This window comes from Heterocephalus glaber, unplaced genomic scaffold (genome assembly GCF_053883595.1).
Source record: "Heterocephalus glaber isolate CG9 unplaced genomic scaffold, H.glaber_assembly_v1.0 deba00001472, whole genome shotgun sequence".
Classification (NCBI taxonomy): Eukaryota; Metazoa; Chordata; class Mammalia; order Rodentia; family Bathyergidae; genus Heterocephalus; species Heterocephalus glaber.
In genome coordinates this window covers 79,285,007-79,312,839 of record NW_028258315.1, presented here as the reverse complement: position 1 = coordinate 79,312,839, position 27,833 = coordinate 79,285,007, and the positions used below count along the sequence as shown (strand labels likewise).

The 27,833-nt window shown below is 37.0% G+C and overlaps 1 long non-coding RNA gene across 2 annotated transcripts in view; it reads right to left on the bottom strand.

Moving 5' to 3' along the window:
* Window positions 1–4,117: 4,117 nt before the first annotated feature.
* The window catches only part of LOC110344503 (uncharacterized), a 309,982-nt gene continuing 286,266 nt past the window's right edge, over window positions 4,118–27,833 (bottom strand). For both annotated transcript variants that reach the window (XR_015439176.1, XR_015439177.1), the window contains one exon: window positions 4,118–26,936. This is a non-coding gene — a long non-coding RNA (uncharacterized LOC110344503). The remainder of the gene's footprint in view (window positions 26,937–27,833) is intronic.

Genomic DNA, 27,833 nt, shown 5'->3' with positions numbered 1-27,833 from the left:
CAACAACAAAACCTTTATGAAATAACAAGTCAAAATGCATGGACTCTGAATCACCTTCAAGACACAACAGTGGTCTCCATAACATTTTTTCAAAGCAAAGTACAACCATTTTTTAATTCAAAGAGATTGTGAAGGAAATTTCATCTAGAAAAAATGTACTTCCATTCAGAAATCAAGTACCAGTTTCTTCATTTACTTGTTAAAGTGATTTGGGGTTTTGTCACTTATTCTTCCCAAGGCTCAGCATTATTATTTGTACATGGAGCTCTTTGTTCATACCATGTTATGTGACAGAAAAGATCTAAGCCAACTAAAGGAAATCCTCTTTGTTCTGTCAATTTCAGAGTGATTATGGAGATCAAATGTAAAAATATAAATAAAAGCTCTATTTAAATATGGATTTTTATGATAATTAGTCATAATACTAACTTGGATATTTTCAGTGAATTTGATTATAGGTTTCTATTGGAAGTCATGACAGATGATAGATAGTAGATAAATAAATGATACATCGATAGATGACAAGTACAGATATTTATGAGACCAATGAACTCTATTTACTGAATGCTATCAAAGAAACATTTATATAACAATAAAAATCTGAACCTGGAATGGAGTCATGCTTTACAACATGATTGTACAGATATGGAGGCTAAAGCTTTGGTGTATTAAGTGAACTGTATTAACTTCAAGTTATTTTAAAAAGTTTTAAACTAAGGCAAAAACTTAGATTTTCAGAGACCCATCCTATGATCTTTCCATTCCATTAGAACACTTTGTTAATGATGACACTATCAGAATTTTCAGTTCAGACTGTTACTGTTCAAAAGGTAAATAAAACATACTTTTGCAATACTGCCAGGATGCCTCCTGCATATCTTGGTATAAGGTTACATAATTAGTGAATGAATGTATAATTGTTTCCACTCTCCTTCTTCTCTCCTGGGCCAGAAAGTAGCTTCATACTCTTAAAAACAATGGTCTGGACAGTCGTTACAGTCAGTTGTGATGTTAGATGAAAAGTATTTATATTTCTTAGATATATTGAAATAATATTGTAATAACAAACAGGAAAAGTGAATTCTGGTCCAATTCCTCCAACTTCCTAGCCATAACACATCAGGTAAGCAAGCTATGGATATTTCTTCATTTCTTAAACAAAGGATTTTGTCTAACTGACCCCTTTTCACATCAGGCTCCTTTACCTCTATGACTAATATCTATAGCCAGTTTAAGTGAAATGAAAGAAATAAGATCACTAATGATAAATATGTGTCTTGAGAGAAAAAATTATCTCAACAAGCACATTTTTGATATGTGATATTTTCTTATTTTTCCATCAGATACATAACAGTACAACAAATAATAAGGTTTAATTAGTTGGGGTAGGCCAAACATCTGTAATAAATAAGTCCAAAAATGCAACAATTCAAATACACAGAAGTTTATTCTTCTTTCACAGAATAGCCCGAGTGGCAAGTTCCTTCAGGGACTTAGGCTGATAGAGGCTCGCTCTACATTTATTACTTCCAAGGTCAACTGATTGTCTTTCTAGCCCTGAGGTAGAAGTTACATTCATTAACTTAAAATATTGACTTTCCTTCTGTATTCCATTGAAAAAATTAACCATATGACTAAACATGACTCAGAGATCTAGAAATTTTAGTCCCTAGCTGACCAGTAACCTCCCAGGTAAAACTCTATTACTCTGAAATAAAGAACAAATTTTGTTGGACAGTTAATATCTCTGCCACAATAGTTCATTTAATGTGTTTAGATATATAATTAGTTTGTTGAAATGTCAGCAAGAGAAATATATCCTTTGTGTCCCTACCCTAGGACCTTTCCACCTATGAACTTTATAGAGACCTGACAATCAGAAATGTATTCAACGCTATCCCAAAAAGCAAGCTCTGCTTTTGATTTGTTCTAGTCAACCACAGAAAGCAGGTCCTTTGGGATCAGAAATGGAATATATCACTTGCTAGAGATGCCTTCTCTCCATAGCTGAGGCAGAGCAGTGAGCAATCTGACTGGCTAAGACTGAGTGATACTCAAGAGAAGGATGTTCATCTGTTACACTTGGCAAGGTTGCTAATGCACAGTGATGTTGTTATGTCTTTTCTTTAGCTCATAAGTTAAAAAAAAATAAAAGGAACATGCAGGATAAAACAGAACCACCACAACTCCATCCATCAGGTTCCTCTTCACTGAGCCTCAGCTCCTCTACTTGCAAATGCAGCAGATGGAATTTTAAATCTAAACTATAATGTCTCTTGCATTCCTAGCTGTCAAAACAAACTATGTGCCTCCTGCTTCTCAACCATAATCCAGGAAAAGCAATGAGATTATTTCAGATACCAGAACATGTACAGCCAAGTCTATTTTGGGTGATTCTTTTTAAGTGTATGTGTTGGAAGATGAATGAATGAACAAGAAATAAGTGTCCAGACTCAATAACAATATATTGGCATTTTAATTTTAACTGGCCCATGACAAATACCCTTGGTCCTGACAAGACCAGTAAAAGTAAATATTTCTCAATTGTAATCTGTGCTAAACATTAATCTATATTAGGGTCATAATAGTCTTTATTTATTCTTTAGAACAGTTATGTTCAATATAAATATAATACAAGTCATAAATGTAAGCCACATTTAAAAAGCTAAAAAAGAAACAGGATTGATTTTAATAATATATTTTCAACCCAATATATCCAAAATATTTTCATTTCAGCATGTAACCAATATAAAAATATTAAGATATTTTATATTCTATTTTTTCATATTAAGTTGTGATATCTATTACATTAATAGAATATCTTCATCTGGACTAGACAGACACACGTGACTAGTGGCGGACAGTGCAGATTTGGAATGTCTTAAGTTTTTATCCAGACTTGGGAGCTTACATGGAAGTTACAAGGATAAAAAAGTATGCTAAGTATTGCATAATAAAGAATCAACAGCATCTTAACCTTAAGCCCTTCTCCTAGGCTCAGAGCATTTAAAAATTTATGCATTTGGGCCGGGGATTTAGCTCAGTGGTTTCGCCACCTGCCGCGCAAGGTCAAGGACCCGAGTTCGATCCCCAGTACCAAAAACAAAAAACAAACAAAAAATAAACAAATAAAAATTTATGCATCAAATCCAAAGTTATATAAATCTTTTTAATATCCATGGTCAAGTAGACCAGGTGCCCTAAACCCACATTCGGTGCCCAAATTTTGAGTGCTGTTAGTAGACTCTAACTCCAGCAGCTAACTTCTCAATTCCGCAGAATGTTTTGGTTATACTCAGGAAAGAAATATGATTGGGTCTTTATTAATTATAACTGAATCTTGAGAAATCTCAAAATGTGCCCCATCTTTGGGCTGGCCAAAAAACGACACTAAATCTTTAACAGAAAGAAAGTTAAGCAATAACTTTCTATAAACTGAATGTTGTTCCTAAATGCTGCTTACAGAACTAGTCATTAACTGGGTAAAAAAAAAGAAAGAAAGAAAAAGAAAAACAGGGCAACTGGGATTAGGTTAAACTGCAGCAAAAATGCCCTATATACACATTAAAATTTTATAAAATACTGTGCAAGTTTTGGGGTCTTACAGGGTCTATGGGTTTGACTGCCTTTTTATAACCCCTGATAGAAACTCATAACCACCTAAAGAGAGAGTCCCGCCTTGTATAAGAGCAAGGAACATCAGTCAAAATTTTGGAGGAAATATAAAACTGCAAAAGAACCAATTTCCATTTTTAGCACCTCATTTTTTTAACAATCTGCAAAATGAATGCCCTACTAATAATTTTCTAGCCCTCTTTCAGATATCTCATGTGTAAATAGTACTAAATGGATATGACAAGTGCTGAATGGTGTTAAGTGACTAAATGAACTCAAAGATGATTTTTAGGAGAGCCACTTCACATGACATTCTCACCTAAATTGAACACCACCAATAAGTGCAAGTTAAATACTAGCACATTATCCAGAAGACTTACAAATGATCCTTTTGTACATTAGTCATGAGCTACTTCAGCAGAGTATAATTTTGGTAACACAAGCAAGATGTTCTTGTAACAACTAGAGTTATATAAGTATTGGAAATATACAGAGAGTACAATGAGTCTACAGCCCAAAAGCATGTTTATTCAACACATCATTTTCGTGAAAACAATACCATAAACATTACAAGCATCACTAGAGAAACTAACAGGAATCATTTTGAGTACTTGTAAAGATACACTATGCCCATGTAGCCAAAGAATATCCACTATATGCGTCCTGTGAAACTACATGGGAAATGATGTAAAGCAAATCTAACTTATCATTGCCCCCTTAATGTAGAAAAGTGAACAAAAAATTTCTCAAAAAATGCACAAGCAAAAAGAAAATACCAGAGAAATACTGCAAATTCCCTGCAAGAGATCTGACTTGATGGCCTGGAAATCCATAATTTTTCTAACACCATTTAATCTATCTATGCTTCCCTTTTCCAGTTTGTAACAATGAGAATAATACCTACCTTATAAAATTTCTTATAAATATGGCAGTGCTATAATAGTGCAAGCATGTAAAGTGCTTAAAATAAGGCCTAGCACATAGAAAGTATTCAATAAATAACATACTATTTTTATTATATTTTAATTGATATATTTGTACTTACTTAGGGGGCATAGTATTGCAACTTGATACATATATACAATGTGTAATGATCTAATCGGGGTAATTGGCATTTTCATCTTAAATACCATTTCTAAGTGTTGGAAACCTTCAAACTTTTATTTTTGAAATTTATAATGTATTGTCCACTATGGCTGTCCAACATATTATATAACATTAGAACAATTTCCCCTGGTTCGTGTTTTGATACTCATTGTAAGCTACCATCCTTACCTTCTTAGCCTCTGTGACCTCTATTCTATTCTCAGCCTCTATATGATTAGCTTTAACCTATTATTTTTATATTAAAGATGGAACTACACAGAAAGTAGACAGCAGTGCAGTTGGAAGTTATACAACCATTTAGCCTAAGCATCTATGCCTCTAGACTCTCAACAGACCCTAAATGCTCCCACAGTGTTTATAGTACAAGTTGTGATTCTTTGTAATAACCTCTCATTCCAGCACCTAAATTATCAAAGTATCATAACTAACAATTTGACCGTACAAGATTGATCTCAGGAAAGAAGACATGACTGTCTTTGGCAGATTTGATTGAGTCTAGAGAATCTCCAAACATGTAGTTAGTAGACCTGCCAAAAAAGAAGTATATATTTTTAAAAGAAATAAGATAAGCACTCAACTTCTAGAAACTAAAGAACACTATTTTGGTGCAGGTAGATTGGCAGTTAAATAAATAACAGCCAAGAAAAAAGAAAGAAACAAGAAAGGAGAAGAGAAAGGAAGGGAGGGAGGGAGAGAGAGAGGAAGGAGAGGAAGAGAAAACAGGAAAATACTGTTCACCACTGGGATAAAGAGCCACAGAGGAGACACTTAAGAAAACAATGTTAAGACCTTGCTTCATCTTGAACAGTCCAGCCCTAAGCAATGCCAATCTTTTCTAAATTACAGCTTAAAGGCACAGTGGAGGAACGATGAAAGACATGAACTAGTCCCATCTGGCTTGAGTTGATGTAACTTTCTAATCTCCCTTAGCAATTTTTAAGCCTTTAAGTATCTCTTCTATCTCTCGCTTCATCCAAGCCACTATCATCTCCTGCCTGGGCTATGGACATTAGTTCCTATCTGATACCCTTTCTTCACACAGTAATCAACATAAATCTGATTAATAAAACCCTCCAATGGCTTATCATCCTGGAACATTACCTGAAAGGCTCTCCATGACCTGGTCCCTGCTTCCTCCAAAATCATCTCTCTCCACTTTCTCTCTCAGTTACTGTGCTCCTGCTACTCTGGTCTTCATTTAGCCCCTTGAACATAAAATGTTTGTTCAAATCTTAACACATTAGTACCTTTTTTCTCTGTTTCATCCTTTAAATGTCACCTAAGAAAAATTTTCTTTGACTCCTCCATGTAAATTAGTGACCCTTAAGGCCAACGCCTATCACATTACTCTGTTTTATTTATTTCAGAGCCTGCATCAGTATCTGAAGTCATCTCACTTACTTTTTTTTTCTGCATCTCTTATTCTGTCTTTTCATAGCTATCATCCCAATACTTACAGTCCAGTACCTGGTTCATAGTGTATCCTCAAAGGAATATAAACTGATCCAAGCAAGCTATGAACATAATTTCTCAAAATGTGTTCATGCAGAAAAAATTTTACATATGATTCATGGGATTATGAAGTCCCTAAAATCCATACATGAGTTTCCTGCAGGTCTGTGAACTTTAAACTAAGTTAATAAGCTAAGAAATCAAACATTCAGAGAGATCAGGAAGCTGGGCTAGCTCAAATCACACTTGGGCTAGAAGTTTGGCAGTCTTTAGTTATGATCTATGTCTCCTAAATACTATTGCTTTTCTAATTGATCCATCAATTATTTTGAGTGAGGTATTTGTCTTCAACTATTATTGTTGAATATTTATTTCTCTTTTCAATTTTGTCAGTTTTTGCTTAATATGTGTTGAGACTCTGCTACCACTTGCATGTATTTTTATAATTGTTATTATCTTCCCAGAAGCTTTTTTATAACTCTTCTATTATAAAATATTCCTGGTGCTGGAGCCATGAAAGTATTTATTTAGACTAATTAGTGTAACTATTCACACCTCATACTTTAAGTTGTTTTTGCTGTTCTGTTACTGGGGTCTATGGAGCAGGTTGCTTCCATCCAATTGCCCTGTGTGGTAAGGCTAAATGAACTCTGAAGCCAAAGATGATCCTACTGTTTACTCCATCCCAAGTTCATTTCAGCACTGCATGGTCCACAAACAAGTGGAGTCTAAGTACAAGAAATCACTGCTTGGCCTTCCCACTACAAGAGAACGCCAATCTCAGATGAGGTAGACAGGACTGGGAAATGCTCACTCCCAAGCCTAAGAGTGTTCCTCCCACTGAGATTTTAACATCACAGCAATTTAACATGAGGTGCTGGTTGGCTTATTTGTTAGTCAGCTGTTTTGGCTTTCTCCTAGAGGAGGTCAGCTGTACTGATATCTAGCAGCTGTCAGCAAGGAGTCATGCAGTAAGAGCAAGAGCTTTCAGGTTTTTTTCTTTGGAACCCTGGGTCTACAAAGATGCTTTAGTATTCCACAAAGCCTGAATTCAAATTTGATTTTCAAATATGCATATTCATCTATTTTAAAACTGCAATGAAATCAGCATGCTCATTGAAATACAGTATTAAAATGAAACACACTAGATAGTTGCATTAATTGTACAACCACAAAAGTTGATTTCATAGAAATCCCAGTCTTTTTTAAAAAATTCATCTTTTCTATGTGTTTAATTAGACTTTCGGTAACTGTATCAGTGATTATAAAGGTTGCAGCTCTGCAGTGGTCTATTTTTTATTCCAGCTCCTTCATGTCTATAACACATAAAACTATGAAATTCACTGCATAATTATTAAATTATGTGTAAGTCAGGACTGCTTGATCTATACAACCAAAGGAAATAAGAGAAACAAATTGGATGCAGTAATTGTCATTCACAACCCTCAGTTTTGGCTTTCCACATGCCAAAGACTAAAACTAAACCCATATCTCTCACCATGCACTAAACTAAAATTGAAATGGATCAAAAATCTAAATATTAAAACAGAAACACTAAATCTGCTGGAAGATAGAATAGGCAGAACTCCTGAAGACATAGGTATAGGCAAAGACTTTATGAACAAAACTCCAATCCCACAGAAAATATCACAAAGAATCCACAACTGGGGTCTCATCTTATTAAAAAGCTTTTGCACAGAAAAAGAAACCACCAAGAGTGTGAAGAAACAACTCACAGAGTGGGAAAAAATTTTGTCAGCTGTTCCTCAATGGATTAATATCTAGAAAGTATAAAGAACTAAAAAAAATAAGACCCCCCAAATTTAAAGACCCAATCTAAAAATGAGCATCTGAAATGACTAGATACTTCCAGATGAAGAAGTATAAATGGGAAATAAATATATGAAAAAATGTTCAACATCACTGGTCATTCAAAAGATGCAAAGTAAAACAACACTAAGATTCCATCTCACTCCAGAAAGAATGGCTATTATCAAGAAATCAACCAACAGCAAATGCTGGTGGGCTGTAGGGGAAAAAGAACCCTTCTACACTGTTAGTAGGAGTACAGACTGGTGCAACCACTGTGGAAATCACTGTGGAGAGTCTTCAAAAAAACTAAAACTAGAGCTTCCATTTGACCCAGCTATTCCCCTTCTTGGTATCTTTCCGGAAGAATTAAATACATCATACCACAGCAATACACACACTCCCATGTTGATAGTGGCACAGTTTGTAATAGCTAAATCTTGGAAAGAGCCCAAATGCCCATTAACCAGTGAATGGATAAAGAAGATTTTTTTAATACAATACAGTACCACTCAGCCATAAAAAAGGATAAACTTGAGACATTTCTAGGTAAATGGATGCACCTTGAGACCATACTCTTAAGTGAAATAAATCGGATATACATGTTCAAATATAGCATGGTTTCTCTGGTGCATGAAACCAAAAGTGTAAATAAGGACCAAAATGTATAATAGATATTGTGAAATAAGAAGAAAATGTTCAAATGGGAAGAGGAACTAGGGACAGGGTTGGGGGAGGAAGAAAGGAAAAAGGAAGTGAATAGAAGGAAAAAATGAAAACAAAGCTTTTGTAAATAAGGGGAAGAAAGGTTGAAGGGCAGAGTGGGAAATGGGAAAAAAAGAAGAATCAAAATATGTCACGTACAGGTACAAATTCCATATGATGAATTAGTTATCATTATGTAAATGTAAAATCTACCAATAAAATTAATTTTTAAAAATAACTCTCAGTTTCATAATCCTTTAGTTATATTATAATTTTTCTTATTTACCTTTACCTATGTTTGTGAATTTAGAAAAATCATGCTAATAAGATATTGCTGTTACTCAATTTATAACAGATATCTAATATCCATTTTGTTTGGACAGGTCCCTGTGTTTTCAGCTGTCCACCTCCAATGTAACTGGGCCTGAGGGATGGGACTCTATGTTATGTATTGCTTTATAACAAATTATCACAAACTTAGAAACTGAGACCAAAATCTATTATTTCACGGTTTCTATAAGGTCAGAAGTCTTGGCACAGAGTAACAAGGTTCTCTGCTCAAGGTCTCCCAGATTGAATCAAGGTCTTAGCTGAGACTGTGATGTGGTCTTGAGCACACTGTCCTCTTCCACTCTCATTCAGAATGTAAGCAAAATTCCATTCCTTATGACTAGTACTAGTCTTCTATTACTTCATGATAAGTTGTCACCTAGTAGTGGCTCAAAACAATGCCCACCAGGCAGAGGAAGGGGCCTCTGGGCTGCTGTTCCACCACTCCCAGCCCAGAGGTAGGGGCCTCCAGGCCACCAATCCACCACTCCCAGCCCAGAGGAAGGGGCATCCTGGCTGCCGCTGCCATTCCACCACTCCCAGCACAAAGAAGGTGAGCCGAGCCACGTGGGTGCCAACAGAAGCCCCACCCTGCCATCAAAATGAGAAGACATGTAAACAAGTCTCAAAACCAGACTTCCAGATCACCTACAGCAACCCCAAAGGGAAATGAGATAGAACACTCTAATACTCAACTACCTGGACTCCCTGAACTGGTAACAAAAGAGGATCAGGAAAAAATGAAATCAGAAATAATTTCTCAGATAACAGCAAAGATTGTGCTCATAGTGCAAGACATGATTAATAAATCTAGAAAGGAGCTGAGGAACATGATGGAATCCCAACATAGGAAACAAATGGAATCCATAAAACAGATGCAGACAGATTTCCAGGAGATTAAAAACTCCATTGAAAGTCTACATAGCAGAATGAGCCAATGTGAGGACAGAATTTTAGATATAGAAGATAAGATTGAAATTAGTGACTAGGAAAAGAAAAATGGCTTCAAAATTGTAAGGGAACATGAGAAATCAATCCAGCAGCTGCTAAACTATGCAAAGAAGAATAACATAACACTGATTGGAGTCAATGAAGAAAGAGGAGAGAGTGCAGATGACATAAAAAAACTATTCACAGAAGTAATGGCAGAAAACTTCCCAAGCAGGGGAAAAGAACTTGACATACAGATAAGTGAGGCATATAGGACTCCAAAAAAAATGATCAAAAAAAATCTACACATAGGCATACAATTATTAAGATTCCAGAAACCCAACAGAAGAACAAAGTTCTACAAGCAGTTAGAGAAAAGAAACAAATCACATACAAAGGAAAGCCCATCAGAATCACAGCAGACTTCTCAACACAAACCCTCAAGGCAAGAAGAGCTTGCAGTGATGTATTCCAAGCCCTAAAGAAAAACAGCCTCCAACCTAGATTGATGTACCCTGCAAAATTATCTTTCAAAGTTGATGGAGAAATAAGATACTTTCATGAAAAAGAGCACCTTAGGAACTTCATGATTACCAAACTAGTACTCCAAAAAATTTTAGACAATATCTGAGGAAAAGACAATGAGGATCACAACCCCAGGAAACTCAGCAGAATGAATCCACTGGGCACAACAAGAAATTAAATGTAAAGGGGGAGAATCCAACAAAAAGAAAAAGTCATGACAATGCTAAGTCAATACGTATCAGTTATAACCATCAATGTTAATGGTCTCAACTCACCAATCAAAAGAAATAGACTGGAAGAATGGGTCAAGAAGAAAAATTCAACAATATGCTTCAAACAAGAAACACACTTAATTCAAAAAGAAACTCATAGACTGAAAGTTAAAGGGTGGAAAACAATACTCTATGAGACAGGAACCTGGAAAAAAGCAGGAGTAGCTATCCTCTTTGCAGATCAAGGAGATTTCAAACCAACACTGATTAAGAGAGACAAAGAAGGTCACTACATCCTTGTAAAGGGAACAATCCAAAAGAAAGAGATGACAATCAGAAATATATATGCACCAAATGCTAGTGCACCAAACTATATAAAACAATGCCCACCGATTAGCTCACAGTTCTATATGAAAAGTCTGGCACAGTGTGGCTGAGTTCTTAGGGCTTCACAGTGTAAAATCTAGGTTTCCACTGTACTCCTTTCTGAACATCCTTGGGAAAATCTGTTTCCACACTCATCTAGATTGTTGGAAGACTCCAGTTCCTTTTATTTTCTGGCTGGCTACTGAGAATTATGCTCAGTTCCTATTAGTCACCCTTGAATCCTGTATACGATTCATCCATCTTCAAAGCTAGTAGTTTAAAATCTCCCTGGTACGGAATCTCTCGCTTCAAATATCTCTCTAGTCTGCTATGATAGTCTTATTTCAAATAATAACTATTTGCCAGAGCATACAATCTAATCAAGGGAGTGACTATTTTACTGTATTCATAAGTTCTACCCACACTTAAGGGCAAGATACTACACAAGACATGTTTACCGGGGGTACGAGTCTCAGAGGTCACCTTAGAATTTTGCTACCATAAGGTGGCAAGAGGAGCCTTCGTCTCAGCTCCAGAGTGAATCCAACCTTGTGTATGCCAATCATGATGACCCCATGTCAATGATAGATTTTAAATTAGCATGTGACCCAGATGAAGGCAATAAGGCACACAATGAAGGTTCCTGGAAAATGTTCCTTCCTCATAAGATCAGCCTATCTCCAGTGTGAAAGGGATGCCTGAAACAACTGCTAAAATCTTGTTCCCAGCCTACAAGTGGAAGCAATCACACAGAGGAAGAGCGATCCAAAAGAATCATGTGGACGTATGACCGGAGCTCTGTTGCACCCTGCTGAAGCCCATTCAACTTCTGCATTTCTTTCTAGGTGAAATTTTAAATTCTCCTCATCAGCCAAGCCAGTGTGAATTGAGGTTCCATTACTTGCAGCCCAAGGTGATCTATGAACAATTTCAGGTAAGTTTTAATTTGGAAAAAAAATCAGCTGCTAAATAAAAAAATGAAAAATCATAGATCGACTGAATAAACAGACATGGATTCTAGCTTAACTGCCAACTATAATGAGCAGAACTGGTTTATCTACAAGCTCAAAACAAGCAATTCCTAGCCCAATGGGTCACTACAAGGACTCAGTGAAGGTGCACAGATGTATCAAAAGATTTAGGATGAAACATGAAATTTCTTTTAAACACTTCATTATGACCTAAAATTGGGGAGCAGCATAGAATGGTAGGAGAATGTAGACAACCAGTAGAGAAAGGAATGGAGAAGGCAGAGCAAGATAGGAGGAAAGCTGAGGGGTTGGTGCTTTATCCATCTCCTCCCCAACCTTGATCAGTCAGTATCTGAGCTCCAGTGAGGGAGCCATTGCAAACCTGTTAAATGTGGAGTTTACACATATACATACTTTTTCTTAGTGTGCGGTCAGATGGTAGAAGATGGCAGACGCCAAGCCACAGAAGCAGAAGAATAGCACTTTCATAGAGATACTTTGTGTCAGAAAAGATAAAAGGGAGAAATATCTTTGATCAGTACTCCTGAGGCATTTCTTAGTGCTGGAATAAGACAGCATGCTTGAAAGAAGGAAGTGGAAGTGTCATTAAAGCAGCAATGGAAGTGGGCAAGAAAAGAGTGGGAAAGCATTCAGAGAAACTTGCAATATTTTAGAAATTATTTTAAAATTCATTTTTCAGATTATACATGTGTCCAGCCAAGGATTCCTTTTGGAGTTTATATTCTGTGTCTGCTAAATAAATTGAATTTCCCTGCCCTTTTGCTTGGTTAGGTGAGAGAAGAGGAGACAGAAACTGTCATTACAAAGTGCTTTCAGGAGCCAAGTGTCTGTCAGTTTTTTCTGTGTAACAAAGAATCCCAAAGGCTCAGTGGCTTATTTTTCTCCCTGCTGTGTCTATACTACCAGGAAGCTGAAACTCCTTGGCTTGAGACATCATATAAAAGTCAAACCTTCTCCTATGTCTTTTATCTCCCTCAGACTGTGGCTACTCAGGGCCAGTTCTTTTCATGATGAACTGTAAGAGAGGTGAGCAGAAATGCACAACGCCTCTTAAGGTCTCATCTCAGAGTTGGCCTGTTCTCATTGCCAGCTACAATTCATTACCCAAACAAGTAATGTAGCCAATCTGAAAATCAATGGGGTTGGGAAAGAATAATCTGACCACTGTAATGAGAGATATTTCAAAGTCACATAACCAAAAGCATGGATGTATATAATTCACAGGGATGATAGAATTGTGAGCAATGATTCAATCTACAACATCAGGCCTTAGTGTGTGCACAAAAGGAGTACTGTGCTTTCTTTTCCATCTTTGTGTCTGGCCTGTAACAGCCCTCATCCACCTGCACATTCTGTTTATCATCCACCTCGGTTTGACATTTCTTCTTGTCTCTTGCTGGCCAAATGACCTTAGGCAAATTTCTTAATCTCGGGCCTTTATTTCTTTATCCTTAAAATGGGGAACACAAATATCTACCTCATAGTACTTCTGTGTATAAGTAAAATCATGCCAAGTTACTGGCTTATAAAAGTTGCTAAATAAGTGACAGCTACTGTTGCACACTACCCTAGGCCATCCCTGCTATGTTTCAGGCAGTGCTGGAAACAGTGAACTAGAACTGTTAGTGAAAACCTTTCTAATCTGTATTATACAAAATGATAAGCAAATCATTATTATTTAAGATATAATAAGATATTTGAGATCTGGATAAGGTGTTATAGGCACACACTCAAGAGAGGGGAATTTACACTGTCTGGGAAAATAAAGATTTCACAAAGGAGGTTAGATTTGAGCTTGGATTTGTAGTACGAATAAGTACCCTAGCCAGGGAAGGAGAAGAGGACATTCTAGAAAGCATCATTTACTAGCGCTAGCATCAGTGGGAAATATTATTTTGGTACCATATACAAGAGGGCTTGTCAACTCCTACACTGATACTAAATTTGCCCTCACTAGGAATTTGATGGTAGAGTGGGTGTAGTTGAACATCCACCCCCACAAAGTGCACAGTTAAAGCAAGTTTAATGGTAGATCCTTCTGAGCAGCTTCTCTTATCTTTCTTACAAAGACTATCATTTGTGAAAGTATATATTATAAGAGAAGCTTGTAGAGTTTCAAACCAAAATAGATGCTTTCTCCTCTAAAAGAACTTTATATGAAGCACAGACACATGGAACCCACTGCTGTCCTGTGGGAAAGCTGTCTTATTAACTTTTCCATCAGTACATAGTCCTTTTCTATTTGTTTGGGTTTTTCTACTGTTATCTGACAATACACCAGATATGCTAAATCACAATGGACTATTCCTCTTACCTTTTTAAAAGCCATTACCCACTGACTTTCTAATCATTACACTTAATAATGCCTATACCTGGAATTACTAATGATAAAATATATGTGAATTGGCTTTCAGAAGGAACCATTATTTCTTGTACATTCTTACTCCTTTCAGTTAAAGAATATTTTATATGTTGTTTTTTTCATTCCAAAGTGGACATCTGCTAAACCTACCCAGAAGGCCAAGAAGATTCTGATGGCAAACGTGCTCTTTTTCTTGTTCTCACAAAACATTTCAATAATACCATCTGACCTTTGTACACTGTCCTACATATAGAAAAGTGCATTTGTATTTATTGTCCATTTTAGGTCCCAAAATAATCTTGGAGAAAAATAATGCCACTTCACTCCAGGCACAACAGCTAGCCAATCACATGTGAAGGCAGGTCTCCGACTTTCCCCTGTGATTTAGCAATAGCTAGAATGCTCTAGATCATCTGTACTCTTGACTCCGCTAAGAGCTGTACTCCTGACTCACTTTGTGAAGAGGTTATGTTATGGATTTTTGACATCCTAATAATCCCAGCTACACTAGCTATCCATCCTAGAGAAAGTTATTTGTGCTCTCTGAATCTGTTTCTTCATCTATTGCATTAGTTCACTAAGGCTACTAAAACAAAATAGCACAGGCTAGATGAAATTAACAGGAGAAATATTTTTCCTGCAGTTCTGAAGGCCAGAAGTCCACAGAGTTGGGACCTTTTGAAAGCCTCTCTCCTTGGCCTGTAAATGGCCATCTCTTCTGTGTGTCTTCCCTCTGTGTGTGTCTGTGTCTTGATCTCCTCTTGGTGAAATAACCGTAGTCATATTGGATTTTAGGACCCAACTAATTATCTCAAGAAACACTGGTTATCTCTTTAAAGTTTTCTCTAAATACAGTCACATTCTGAGACACTAGATGTTATGAGTTGAACATATATGCCCACACCTATAAAATAGGATGGCAGAGTTACATATTTAAGCATCTCAGCATGATAAATCTTATCACTGCCATAACAAATTACCACAAAATTAGTTGTTTATCACAAATTTATCAATTACATAGTTCTATAGGTTAGAAGTCCAATACAGTTCTCACTGGGTTAAAATCATGATGTCAGTGGGGCTGTGTTCCTGTCAGTTGGTCTAAGGAAGGATTCATTCCTTGTTCATTTGGGTTGTTGCAGAATTCAGCTCTTTGGGTTGTCAGACCAAAGCCCCCGTTTTTCTGCTGGTTAGCAACCAAAGGGCATTCCCAGCTTCTAGGGACCATCACATTCCTTGGCTTACAGCCCTCCTTGCTCCACCTTCAAAGCCAACAACAAAGTGTTGGATCCTTGTCACATAACATTTCCCTGATGCCTCTCTGAGATCATACCTCTTCCCTCAGCCTAAAAGGGCACTCTGCTTTTAAAGTCTCATGTGATTAGATTGGGTCCAACTAGATAATCAAGAATAATCTCTCCATATTAAAGGCCCTAATCTTAATCACATCTGCACAATCCTTTGTCTTGTGTTTCCAGGATTAAAGAATGAACATTTTGGGGGCCATTATTCTACCTATGATTTAAATGTTTGATAAAAGATAGCTATTCTGTCTTTAAAGATTAAATAAACCTTTGCACACTGATGAGCCTGTTTAAATTAATTTAACTGAGTCATTCTGACCCAGAGATACTTGATAATGTTTGCAGAAATTTTCTATTGTCATTCCTGGGAGAGGGAGAATGACACTGATTCCTATTGGGTTAAGGCCAAACATGTTGCTAAACATCCCACAATGCACAAGACTATCCCCACACCAAAGAATTATCCAGCCCCAAGTGTCATCCATGCCAAGGCTGAAGAGCCCTGGTTTAGTGGAATTTGGAAAAATTTAATTGATCTACATGGGAATGAAAATTTTTGTTATTGTCAAATGAACTCACTGATGCTATCTATAATCAATTTATTTTTCCATAGTAACAACTAAAAATTATCAGTTGCAGAAAAATACACTATGCTTAATATTCAGATGATTGTATTTCTATTTTAATTTCAACCTAGTCTAAGAAATGAAATTTTTATCCTAAAAATACACATATACAATTTCATTCTCTTATTGAAAACCTAGTAATAGTCAAGCACTGGTCCAGGCAAGTAGGATGAACAAACCTTTCCTACTTCTGTCAAGCTAACATTATAGAGAAAGGAGTTAGTCAATAAGAGAATGAATGATAAATTATGGGAAAAGATGAAAAATACTATGGAAAAATAGCTCAGAGTCAGGGAGATCAGTAGGGCTGGGGATTTAGCTCAGTGGTTCCACCACCTGCCTTGCAAGCACAAGGACCTGAGTTCGATCCCCGGTACCAAAAAAAAAGAAATGTAACTTGTCTAGTTACACAGACAGGCCAGAGGCCATCTCATTTTCTTATTTGCAAGGCATTTGAAAATTATATTTGTGGGATATAAACACTGAGAGAGCTTTGCATTTTTATTTCCATTGAATGAGAAAAATCAAATGGAAGAGAGATGAACCCATCAGTATCAGGCCACCATAAGCAAAAGCTCACAGCTTGGAATTCAAGCCTTTGAGTTGTGCAAAATCACTTTTCTCAAAGTCACTCTGCCTTCTCGCTACACTCCCGTGCCAGTAACAGATAGGCATACAAACAGAATGAAGCACCAAACTATGGAATAACCTCCCTTCCCCTTCCCACCTCTGCCATGTTACCCCTAAAAAGGTAGACAAAGAGTAGGTCAGGTGAACTATGGCTGAGCACATTTGTTGCTTACTTGCTTGCTTGCTTTTACACTTGTTCATTTATTTCAACCATCTAATGTTTATTTTGTCAATTGCATTATATTTATCATTTGAATAAGGTGATTAAAAAATAGTTATTTAGTGCTTGTACGTATCAATTCCTTTCAAAAGCTATGAGATGCTACAGAAAACAACCTAAAGTACTACTAAACATTTTTTTTCTATGGATATTGGTCTATGTCATAAATTCTGATTTCTGCCTTTGAAATCAAAATGACCAATGACTTCCTGAATAAAAGCTAACTCCTAATTGCAATATGTTCTGAATTCCTGGAGTATATATTCTCTATAATTTTCATGTTATTAATCATTTTAGTTCTGTGCTTGAACATCTGGCTCTCAAATATTTCAAGGAGAGCCACCATTTATTTTCTAATGTAACAGAAAGAGCCAATTTGGAACACAATAGAGTTCCATACTATAAAATGTATTTGGTTATGATCGTGCTATGAAAATTCAAGTCAGCAAGTTAAAATATGTTGTTGAATCTGCTGCTTAACAAATCAAGGAGACAAATCAATATTTTCCTAATGCAGCCTGGGGGAGAACTGAAGCAGGAGGAATATGGTGTTCTCAGGCATCTAGGGAGTCTGCCCAGCACAGTCAGAGCATACACTTAAAAATTAACATTCCCAAACATCCTTTGATGGCCCATTTTGAAAATATTTCTGATTACACATTATCCTGCAGTTTAGCTACTTTTTAATACTCTCCTTCTCCAAATTCATTCCAGTGTGGGCTGCCTGTTGGCAATGTAGGCCTGTGATTATCTCACTGTGTATAATTCACTTAGCAGCATAATGTGCTTTTGCAAATGCTGCGGCAACACCAAGAAACACTGTAAATATTAGCATTCCAGGGTCATACAACCTGCCCCACTAGGTCTAGTCATTTAGAACAGATCCCTCCAACAAGGTCTGTCATATTTTGTGCTGCACTGGGACATCATCATACAGCTACCCAAATCTCTCATGGAGGCAGCTGCTCACACCCCCTCTTTCAGAACAGGAGATGGCTACAAGCTGTGCAGTGACCTCACCCTCTACTGCCTTTCTGCTCCAGGTAAGGGCCCTGAAGCAGCAGCAGAGCCATCTGGGAGCTTGTTAGAAATGCTGAATCTCAGACCCCTCCCTAAACCTGTGATATCAGAATCCACATTGTAACAAAATGCCCGGATGCCTGGCATGGCATCCACATGAAAGTTTGAGGAGTTCAGCTGTACTGATGTAAACCGAGAATGTCAGAGTCCTTCTCTACTGTTTTTTGAATTGCCATGATCATTGATGATCTTCATAAGCTCTATATTTATGCCTACATCATGGCATTTATCACTCTCCTTCCTGATTATAATTTTTCATATCTCTGTTTCACCCATATCCACCTTGCATATTAGATACTTACGTTTTAGCCCTTGTTTTTGCTCTTGTCTTCTTTGACTTTACATCTTTCAGTGGCTTATAGATTATCAGGAAATATTAAATGAGGGGAAAATAACTGATTTTTCTCTTACCTCCTACATGCTCAAGGATACTATATATAGTAAAAATATATTGTCTAACCTTCTCAGAATTTCTTCTCCCTTCTGAGGATCCCAGCTTCCTCTAATTCTCCTCTGGGAAACCAATCTTCTACAGTCTAGGCTATGAGTTTAAAATGTTCCTAGCTGCCTGCTCCTATGTCCACATGAGAGCTTTCATCAGAACAGCCTCTGGTTATTCAGGAAGCCCATACTTTCCAAGCCAGGGAAGTGGCTGCAATGGAGGAAAAGAGCATGCTCTCTCCCCTGTGGTTACTGAGCTGGTAAGATGGAAGCCTACAGTGACTGTGGCCATCTCTGCCTCTTCCTTGGATAAGTCTGACTGAGACTGAAGCCAGTACAAATTGAGACAGAGTCACAAGATGAAGACAGATTCCAGAGGTAACTGCCTGAGATTTGGACCTACTTGCTCAGATCCAAATACACTCACCAGGGAAGGGACAGGTATTCACAGGAGTAGAGAATCTCTAGCTTCTATGAACAAATATACTTCTGTGGTTAAGAGTCCTGCCTGAGATGGGCCGTAAGCCCCCATTTACTTCTCTAATGTTTTCCTGTGTCTGATCTTGGGGTTCCTGAGAGTCTCATATTGTGAGTGCTCTTTAGTTTTAATAAGTAAGAGTTACCTTTGGCCAGTACTGCCAGCAACACAATCATACCCCAAGTCTCGGGTTTGTTCCCAGAAAACTCCTTTCTATCCACTTACCATTAGTCAGACAAGGGATGTTACAACTCGACAAGTTAGGTGGGCTGTCACTACTTTTGTAAGTGTCCCAGTACCATGGTCAGAAATCCCAAAGTGAATAGGCATCCTGGCACCCAGTCTCTAGTGCACACCTCAGACATGATGAATCGCCCCAAACACAAATGCATAGCCAGAGAGAGCATCCATCATGGACTCTCCTCAGGTCAGATGATATCTCAAGTTCTTTGCTACTGGAGCTTGGAGAAGAACACTAAATCTCCAACACCTGCCAAAGATCTCCTTAAATTTAACTAAACACTGAAAATAACAAGATTACCACAGTTGAAATTTAGCACCCATCTAAACGACTATGGACAAAAACCAGAGTTTATCAAAAGGAGAGCTTCAGGCATCCTGTCCCTACTGGAGTCCTCAGAGCAGTCTAAATATTCATATGTGAAGAAATGAAACCCACAATGGGCACATACAGAATGCACCCTAGCCTAAAAGCTACAGTCCACAGAATCCTTCACTTCCAAGTTTCCTAAAAGATACATGTTCACATATAAGAATTGCAACTCATAGAGAAGTCTGAAACATACCTTCACTATCAAGTACATATGGTTCATTATAGACCTCCAAGTCCAGATATAATTTGCTAATCAAAAGTCTTTGTTCTTTGCACAGTCCTACCTAAAAGCATAGCTGACATTCTGTCACTGTCACATTACCAGAGGAACTGAGTTAGAGAGGTAACAAAGGTCAAATTCTCACTCGAAAAGGGAAAAAGGTTTAACTAATCACAAAGTTAACACACGTGGAAAATATTCTCAGAAATCCAAGAGGGAATATGCTAGAGGCCCTGATGTGCTGTAGTTCAGACAGATATAGTAGCAAGGCAATGACATAGAAAACAAATAATAACATACCCAGTTCTCCTTTAGATGAATAATATTGTTTCAGAGATGGGACTAGGATTCTTCTGGTTGAGTATCAAATATGGAATGCTCCACCTGCTGAAGGGCAGCCATAGCCTGTCTCTCACCACTCTTACCAAAGAAATCAAATGATCAGATACCTTTTCTCCAATTGTATCAGCTCTTCTCATGAAATCTGAAGAACTGAGGTCTAGAGAAGATGGGGCTTTTTCTTCTTAAGAAGAAAAATGTGATAATAAGGATATGAAGGTGTACACTTCTGGCATCTATGACACTTAGACCCAGATTGGCATGGCCAATGCCACCCTCAGCACATTAGCCAGGAATTCCTCACAAACAGTCTTCCTGCAGTATGTTTATGTCTTTGTATGGGCATGTGTGTGTACCTGCATACACACACAAACATACACAAACATCACAAGCACTGACAACAAACTGCCCAATATTCCAACAGCCTGGAAATTACCCAAGAACAATGCAGATTAGCATTCTTGGAAATGTAATGGTACTGAAAGCTATCATTTAGTTATCAAACTATGACAAAAACTGGCAGACAATCTGAATTCCCCAACATGTCATATGAGTAAATGTACCAAGTTTTGCCAACGTCTACCACCACCTAAAAGCACAAGGGCTAAAAGCTCCAGGACCATGGTCATCAAAACCACCAAATAGTATTATTGTCACAAATACCTCCAAATGGCATTATCCTTGCACTCCCAAAACTTAGAACTACAAGGTTACTGTTATCTAAAACTGCTGTTACTATGACCAGAGTCACAAAATTACCAATATCTAAAACTATATAGACAGCTCATCACTGTCACCCCAAAACAAGTGCCAAATAGAACATCACAAACATCACCAGGTAGCTATTATCACAATAATAATGTATAAACAACCCCAAATTAAGTGACTTTAAACAATAATCATTTATTATTACTTATGATTCTGTATATTAATCAGCCAGTACCTCTGATCTAGCCCAGGTTTAGCTACTCTAGTGGTCCTTGCTAAGATGGCTACGTCCTGATATAAATTATCTGTCTCACACTAGTTTAGACTTACTCGTGTTCAAGCAAGAGGGATGCTGGAAAGAGCAGAAGCATTAAAGGCCTTAGGGTTTCTAGGCTCAGCAGTGACACAGTGCCATTGTAGCCACTTTCTGCTGGCCAGAGCAAAGACAAGATGAACTCAAATTCAAACAGGAGGTGACATGGGAAATAGACTCTACTTCTTGATACTAGCTGGGGGCAAAATCCCATTGCAAAGAGTCTGAGTACAGAAAAGTGTGGAGAATTAGGGCTACACTTTTTATCTATCTGCCACAGATACTTTGAAATATGCCGCATATACCTTGATTGAGACTTTCTCTTGATTCTGCTCTGACTCAGTCTTGCAAGCACTTCAGGTGAGAGGAATTTTACCCAACTCCAGCCATGACCAACTCCCACACAATCACTGCTGGGCACCACAACTGAAAGAATAAGAGGGAAAAGTCCCCAGCCATTGCCCAGCCCCTAGTTATCCATAGGTGGTGGCGGGGGGGGTGTTCTCATTCTGGGGAGGAAGCCCACAATAGGAATAGAGAGAAATGACATAGTGCTTACTGCTATATAATCCCATATATCAACTGCTCCAGTATCTTGTCTGATCACACACTGTTGACAAGAATGCATGTGACTGCCACTGAGGGAGTGCTGTGATTTCTGCCCCACTTCTCCCTGTGACCTAGAAGGTAAGTGCTTCAGGGCCCTCTGCCTCTGGTGCAGCTGGTGCCAGAGACCCTTTCAAGTAACAGAGCCCAAAATCAACAGTGTCTAAGGAACCCCCCCCCATCACCCAATAGGAGCACCATGCTATTGTAGAGAAAGCCACACAGGGAGACCTCACACAATCTACTGTCTACACCATACCTGTTTGAACTACTAGTGTTCTCACTCTTGAGTGACCCTAGGAAAGAGCGAGTCTCTCTGACTCTGATACAGAATGTACTGTAACTAAACTCAAAATCACTAATCACAGCCAAAGAAGCTACAGGGAGATTACATTATCATGCCAAGCTGGAAACAAATTCCACATTGCATAACAAACCAATATCCCAGCACATATCTTCAGAAGAAAGTTGCTTACTAAGAAAACTAACCCATAAAAGTGGTAGTATAGACAGCCATTCTACCATTCTAACCAGATGCATTGATATAAACATAAGAACACAAAAATACAAAAAATAAGGTAATGTGACACCTTATAAAAAACCATAACTCTCTAGTAAGAGTCCACAGACATCAAAGAGGATGCAATGCTTGATAATTAAAATACTAGATTAAAAGAATAGAAAAGGATTATTTTTTAAAGTTTCAATGAGATCCAAGAGAATGCAGGTAAACAGTTAAATAAAATTTGGGAGAGAATTTGTGATATGAATGAGAAATTCAGCAAAGAGATGGAAATTTTGAAAAAAGAACCAATCAGAAATTTGGAAACAGATGAATAGATAAAGAAAATGTGGTATGTATATATGATGGAGTACTACTTTCCCTTTAAAATAAACTCGAGTTGTATAGGAAAATGGATGTACCTTGAAACCATAATGTCAACTGAAATAAATCGGACACAGAAGCTTCAGTATTGCATGATTTTTCTTATGTGAAAAACCCAAAGTATAAATAAAGATTAAAATAAAAGAAAGATATGGGAAGTAGGGAGATTTTTTTTTCAAAGAGAAAAGGGATCAAGAGATAGAGGGAGAAGGGAAAAGGGGAGGGAAAGGGGATGAAAAAAGGAATTAAATACCAATACCACACAATGAATGTAAACACTATGTACCACAAACATGTACTAATTGAGAAAACAATTTTTAAAACTTCAGAAACTGAGAGGCTAATAAGCTATATTTAAAAATTCAGTTGAAAAAATCTCAAAAGCAGACTAGATCAAACAGAAGAAAGAATGTTAGAGCTTAAAGACAGCTCTTTCAAAATATCTCAATCAGACAAAAATAAGAAATAAGAAAGAAAGAAGACAGAATTGGAGAACTTTGGTACATCATTAAAAGGTCAATCATCCACATCACAACATATTCAAAAGGGAACAGATAAAGATTAACAGTGTAGAAACACTTTTTTTTTCTTTTTTTTTGGTACCAGGGATAGAACTCGGGACATTGTACTTGCAAGAAACACTACTTGATGAAATAATGACAGAAAAGTTCCCTATTCTTGGGAATGTCATGGACACCCAGACATAGGAGGCCTATAGAACCCCAAATAGACATGACAAGAAAATATCCTGGCCGTAACATATCATAGTCAAACAGTCAAAAGTAAAGGACAAAGAAAGAATTTTAGGATCTTCAAGAGAAAAGTGCTGAATCACATTTAAGGGCAATGCTAGACTATCCTTCAGAATCAAAGGAGAAGTAAATGCCTTCTAAGTTAAGCAAATTTGAAGGGAATTCATGACCAGTAGATCAGCCTTACAAAGATGCTTAAGGGAGTCCTGCATGCAGAAAAGGAAGAAAGGCAATGACTATTATGACAACTTGTAAAAATATAAATCCCACTAGAGGAATACACAAATAAGAAACAGAAAAAAAATCAAACATTATCAATCAAATTATCAAATTACAAAGATGAATAAAAAAGGAAGTATGTAAAAAGAAAATCAAGATAACAAGCAAAAGACCATACCTTTAGCTCATCTTTTAATGTAAATGGTATTAATTCTCCAATTAAAAGATAAAGACTGGCTGCATGGATTAAAAAACAAGACCTGGGCTGGGGATTTAGCTCAGTGGTTCTGCCGCCTGCCTTGCAAGCGAAAGGTCCTGAGTTCAATCCCTGGTACCAAAAAATAAATTAAAAAAATAAAAAACAAGACCCAACAATAGTCTGTCTAGAGAAACCGACCTCATTGGTAAGGTTAAAGAGACTGAAAGTAGAAGAATGAAAAATTATATTCCAAGAAAATGAAATCTAAACATAAATAGGAGGAAATATACCTATATATGAAAAATAGGCTTTAAGACAAAATCAGGAAGAAGAGACAACATAAGTATATAAGAATCAAAGGATCAATTCTTTAAGAAGCTATTATAAAACTATAAGCATGTAATAATAGAGCACCCAATCTTATAAAACAAATACCATTAGACATAAAAGAAAGGTAAGATCAATGCAAATTATTATTAGTGGGAGACTTCAATACCTCTTTCTCACCAGTGGATAGTTCACTCAAAACCTTTTCCCAAAATTAAAGAAATATTATCATTAAACTATACTATAAATCAAATGGATTTAACAGACATTTACAGAACATTCCTTCCAATAGCTGAAGAATACACATTCTTTTCATCGGCACATGGAACGTTTTCTGGAACAGGCCATATACTAGGCCATAAAGCAAGTCCTAACAAATTCAGAAGAATTGAAATCATATCTGGTATGTTTTTTGATCACAACGGAATAAAATTAGAAGTCAATAAAAACAGAAGCTTCAGAAATTATACAAATACGTGAAGACTGGACAACACAATTTTGAACAAACAATACGACATTGATGAAGTCAGAGAGTTTTAAAATTCCTTGAAATTAATTAAAATGGAAACAAAACATGACAAAATCTGTGAAATACAGAAAAAGTAGTACTAAGAGAGAAGTTTATACCAAATGAATTCCCACATTTTAAAAAATGCACATTTCAAATATACAGTCAAATGATGCATTTCAACATCTCAGAAAAAGAAGAAATCAAGCCCCAAATTAGTAGTAGGAAATAAATTTTAAAAATCAGAGAAGAAATAAATGGAAACTGAAAGCAGTACAATACAAAATACTGAAAGCAATACAAAGGATTAATGAAACAAAGAATTAGTCTATTGAAAAGATAAATAATTTTGACAAACCTTAGGTAGACTAACCAAAAAGAGAGAGAGAAGATCCAAAAAGTAAAATGAGAGATAAAAAGGAAACATCACAACTCATGCCACAGACATTCATAGAATCATTAGGGATAATTTTTCAAATGTACATGCTAACAAAATGGAAAATCTAGAACAAAAAAATAAATTTCTAAACAAATATGCCATACTAAAATTGAACCAAGACAGTATTAAAAATAAATAAGCAAATAAGAAGTAATGAGATTGAAGCAGTAATAAATAAAGTCTCCTAAAAATGAAAGGCCAAGGATCAGATAGCTTCACTGCTGAATTTTACCAAACTTTTAAAGAACTAACACCAATGTTTCTGTTTCTAACACCGGACAATCTCAGTATTTGCAAACGTGAAGAACAACTGATCACAACTATGTTACCTTGGCCAAAGTAGAACAGTCAGTAATAACAATAGCATATAGCAGTCTAGAAAATGACAAACTCTGCTAATTTGCCACCTTTAACCGTAAGTGCAAGATTTATAGTTATATAACAAAATCTAAAACAAATCAAAAAATTATATTCAGTAAATATCCAGTCAATAAAGTGATTTTACTCTCAGGAGAGAAAATTTGAAAGGGATAAGAGGAAAAAACAGAGAACCAAAAGAAGAGAAAGAGATTGGGAGCAAGATTGAAGGACAAAGGAAGATTACTCAAGCTTCAGGAAACTGGTGAAAGAGATAGGAGGGTAAGGTGGAAGGAAAACACAAAAACAAGAACTACACACAACCCCCCCCCAAAAAAAACAGTGTTCACACTCATGAAAAAACAGCAAATGATCAAGAAAAAAAAAAAAAGATTTTCCTGTGATTTCAAGCCTGTGATTATCTTCTGGATTCTACAGTTTTGTAGTAGTGTCCAATTAAGGGCATGTCTCTGCTGTCACTGGTAGATGACAGAGGCAGACAGAGCCCAGATCTGTGTTGTATGATCCCAGCAAGCCTGCAGTAGGATTAGGGTGGGATGCTGGATGATCCCAGCAAGCCTGTAGTAGGAATAGGATAGGGTACTTATTCTAGTACTTTCAACTACACAGAAGTTCAGGCTGATCCTGGCCTCTGGTTGGGGAGTTGAGGCCTGAGTTGTTCAGTCTACAACACTCTGGGTGTCTCTTGATGGCTTGACCTTGGCTCCTGACCCTGAGTGTCTTCTGCAGTTGTCCCTCACCCAGGAATTGTGGGATTTCAACACTGGGAGCCCTGAGATGAAGCCAGCTGGTCCTGGGTTCAGTTGGCCCCTCCCTAAAATGGTGTCTGGCCAAGCACCCTCTCCAGGGGACACAGCAGTCACTTGAACTGAAGTCATGCTGTTGTAGTGCACAGCATCCACTGGTGCGTTTCTCTCTGGAGGCCTCTGGAGTCACCCGTCCTCAGGTGGGTTCACAGCATTCACCCCTCGGAGGATTCAACCCTCCTCTCTCACTCCTTGAGCTGGGAGCTGCAGAGAAAGTGCAATTTCTCCTCTCCTTTTTCTGCATTGCAGTCTGTCTCTTCACTTTCTCTGTGGGCTGGAAGTTTTCCTTCAGATCTTTCCTCAGATCCGAGAATTCACTTCCTTCCTTCTTTTCTTCCTCAAGTTGTTATTTTCCAGTATCTGAATTCCGAGTCTTAGAGAGGTTGATTTGTTGCTGTTTACAGCTCCACCATCTTCCTGGAAAGTCTCACGTTAATTTCTAGAATATATAAAAGAACACACAAAAAAAATAGCAACAAAAGTAATTCAATTTAAAAATAGACAAAAGATATCAACAGACACTTCTCAAGAGAAGAAATACAAATAGCCAATAAATATATGAAAAAAGCTCTATATTACTGACCATCAGAGAAATACAAATCAAAAGTATGAGATATTACCAAATAGTTTCTCTAGTGTGAGAAACTGAAAGTGTAAGGATTAAGAGGATTAATAATGAATAATTGATACTTTGAAATAGGAAAAGATCCAAAGGGGTAGGGGTGGTGGGAGGGGAAGGGGAAAGGAAAGAAGGGAAAGGAAAAATTATGAGAAAAGAAAAAAAATGAAAACGAAGTCTATGTAAATAGGGAAGGATGGAGGTGGTGAATGGCACACAGGTAATGGGGAAAAAAACAACAACAAAATACATCATGTACAGGTACAAGCACCCAATGATAAATGTAAATGTATTGTATACCTAAAATGTACCAATAAAAGAATTTCAGGAGAAAAAAAAGTATAATAAGATACCATCTTTCCCCAGTTAGAATGGCTATTCAAAAAACAAAACATAATAAGTGCTAATGCAGATGTATAGAAAAAGAAACTCTTACACACTGTTGGTGGGAATGTAAGTTAGCACTACTGCAATGAAAACCAGTCTGGAGGTTCTACAGGAAACTAAATCAGAGCTACCATATGATCCAGCTATACCATTCCCAAGTATATAGCTAAAGGAAATTAAGTCAACATTCAAAAGAGATACCTGCATACACGTTTATTCTGGCACCATTTTTAATAGCTAATCAGTCCAGGTGCTCAAATAAAGAAAATACCATATATATACACAATAGATTGTTATTTGGTCATAAAGAAGAATGAAATCCTGTCATTT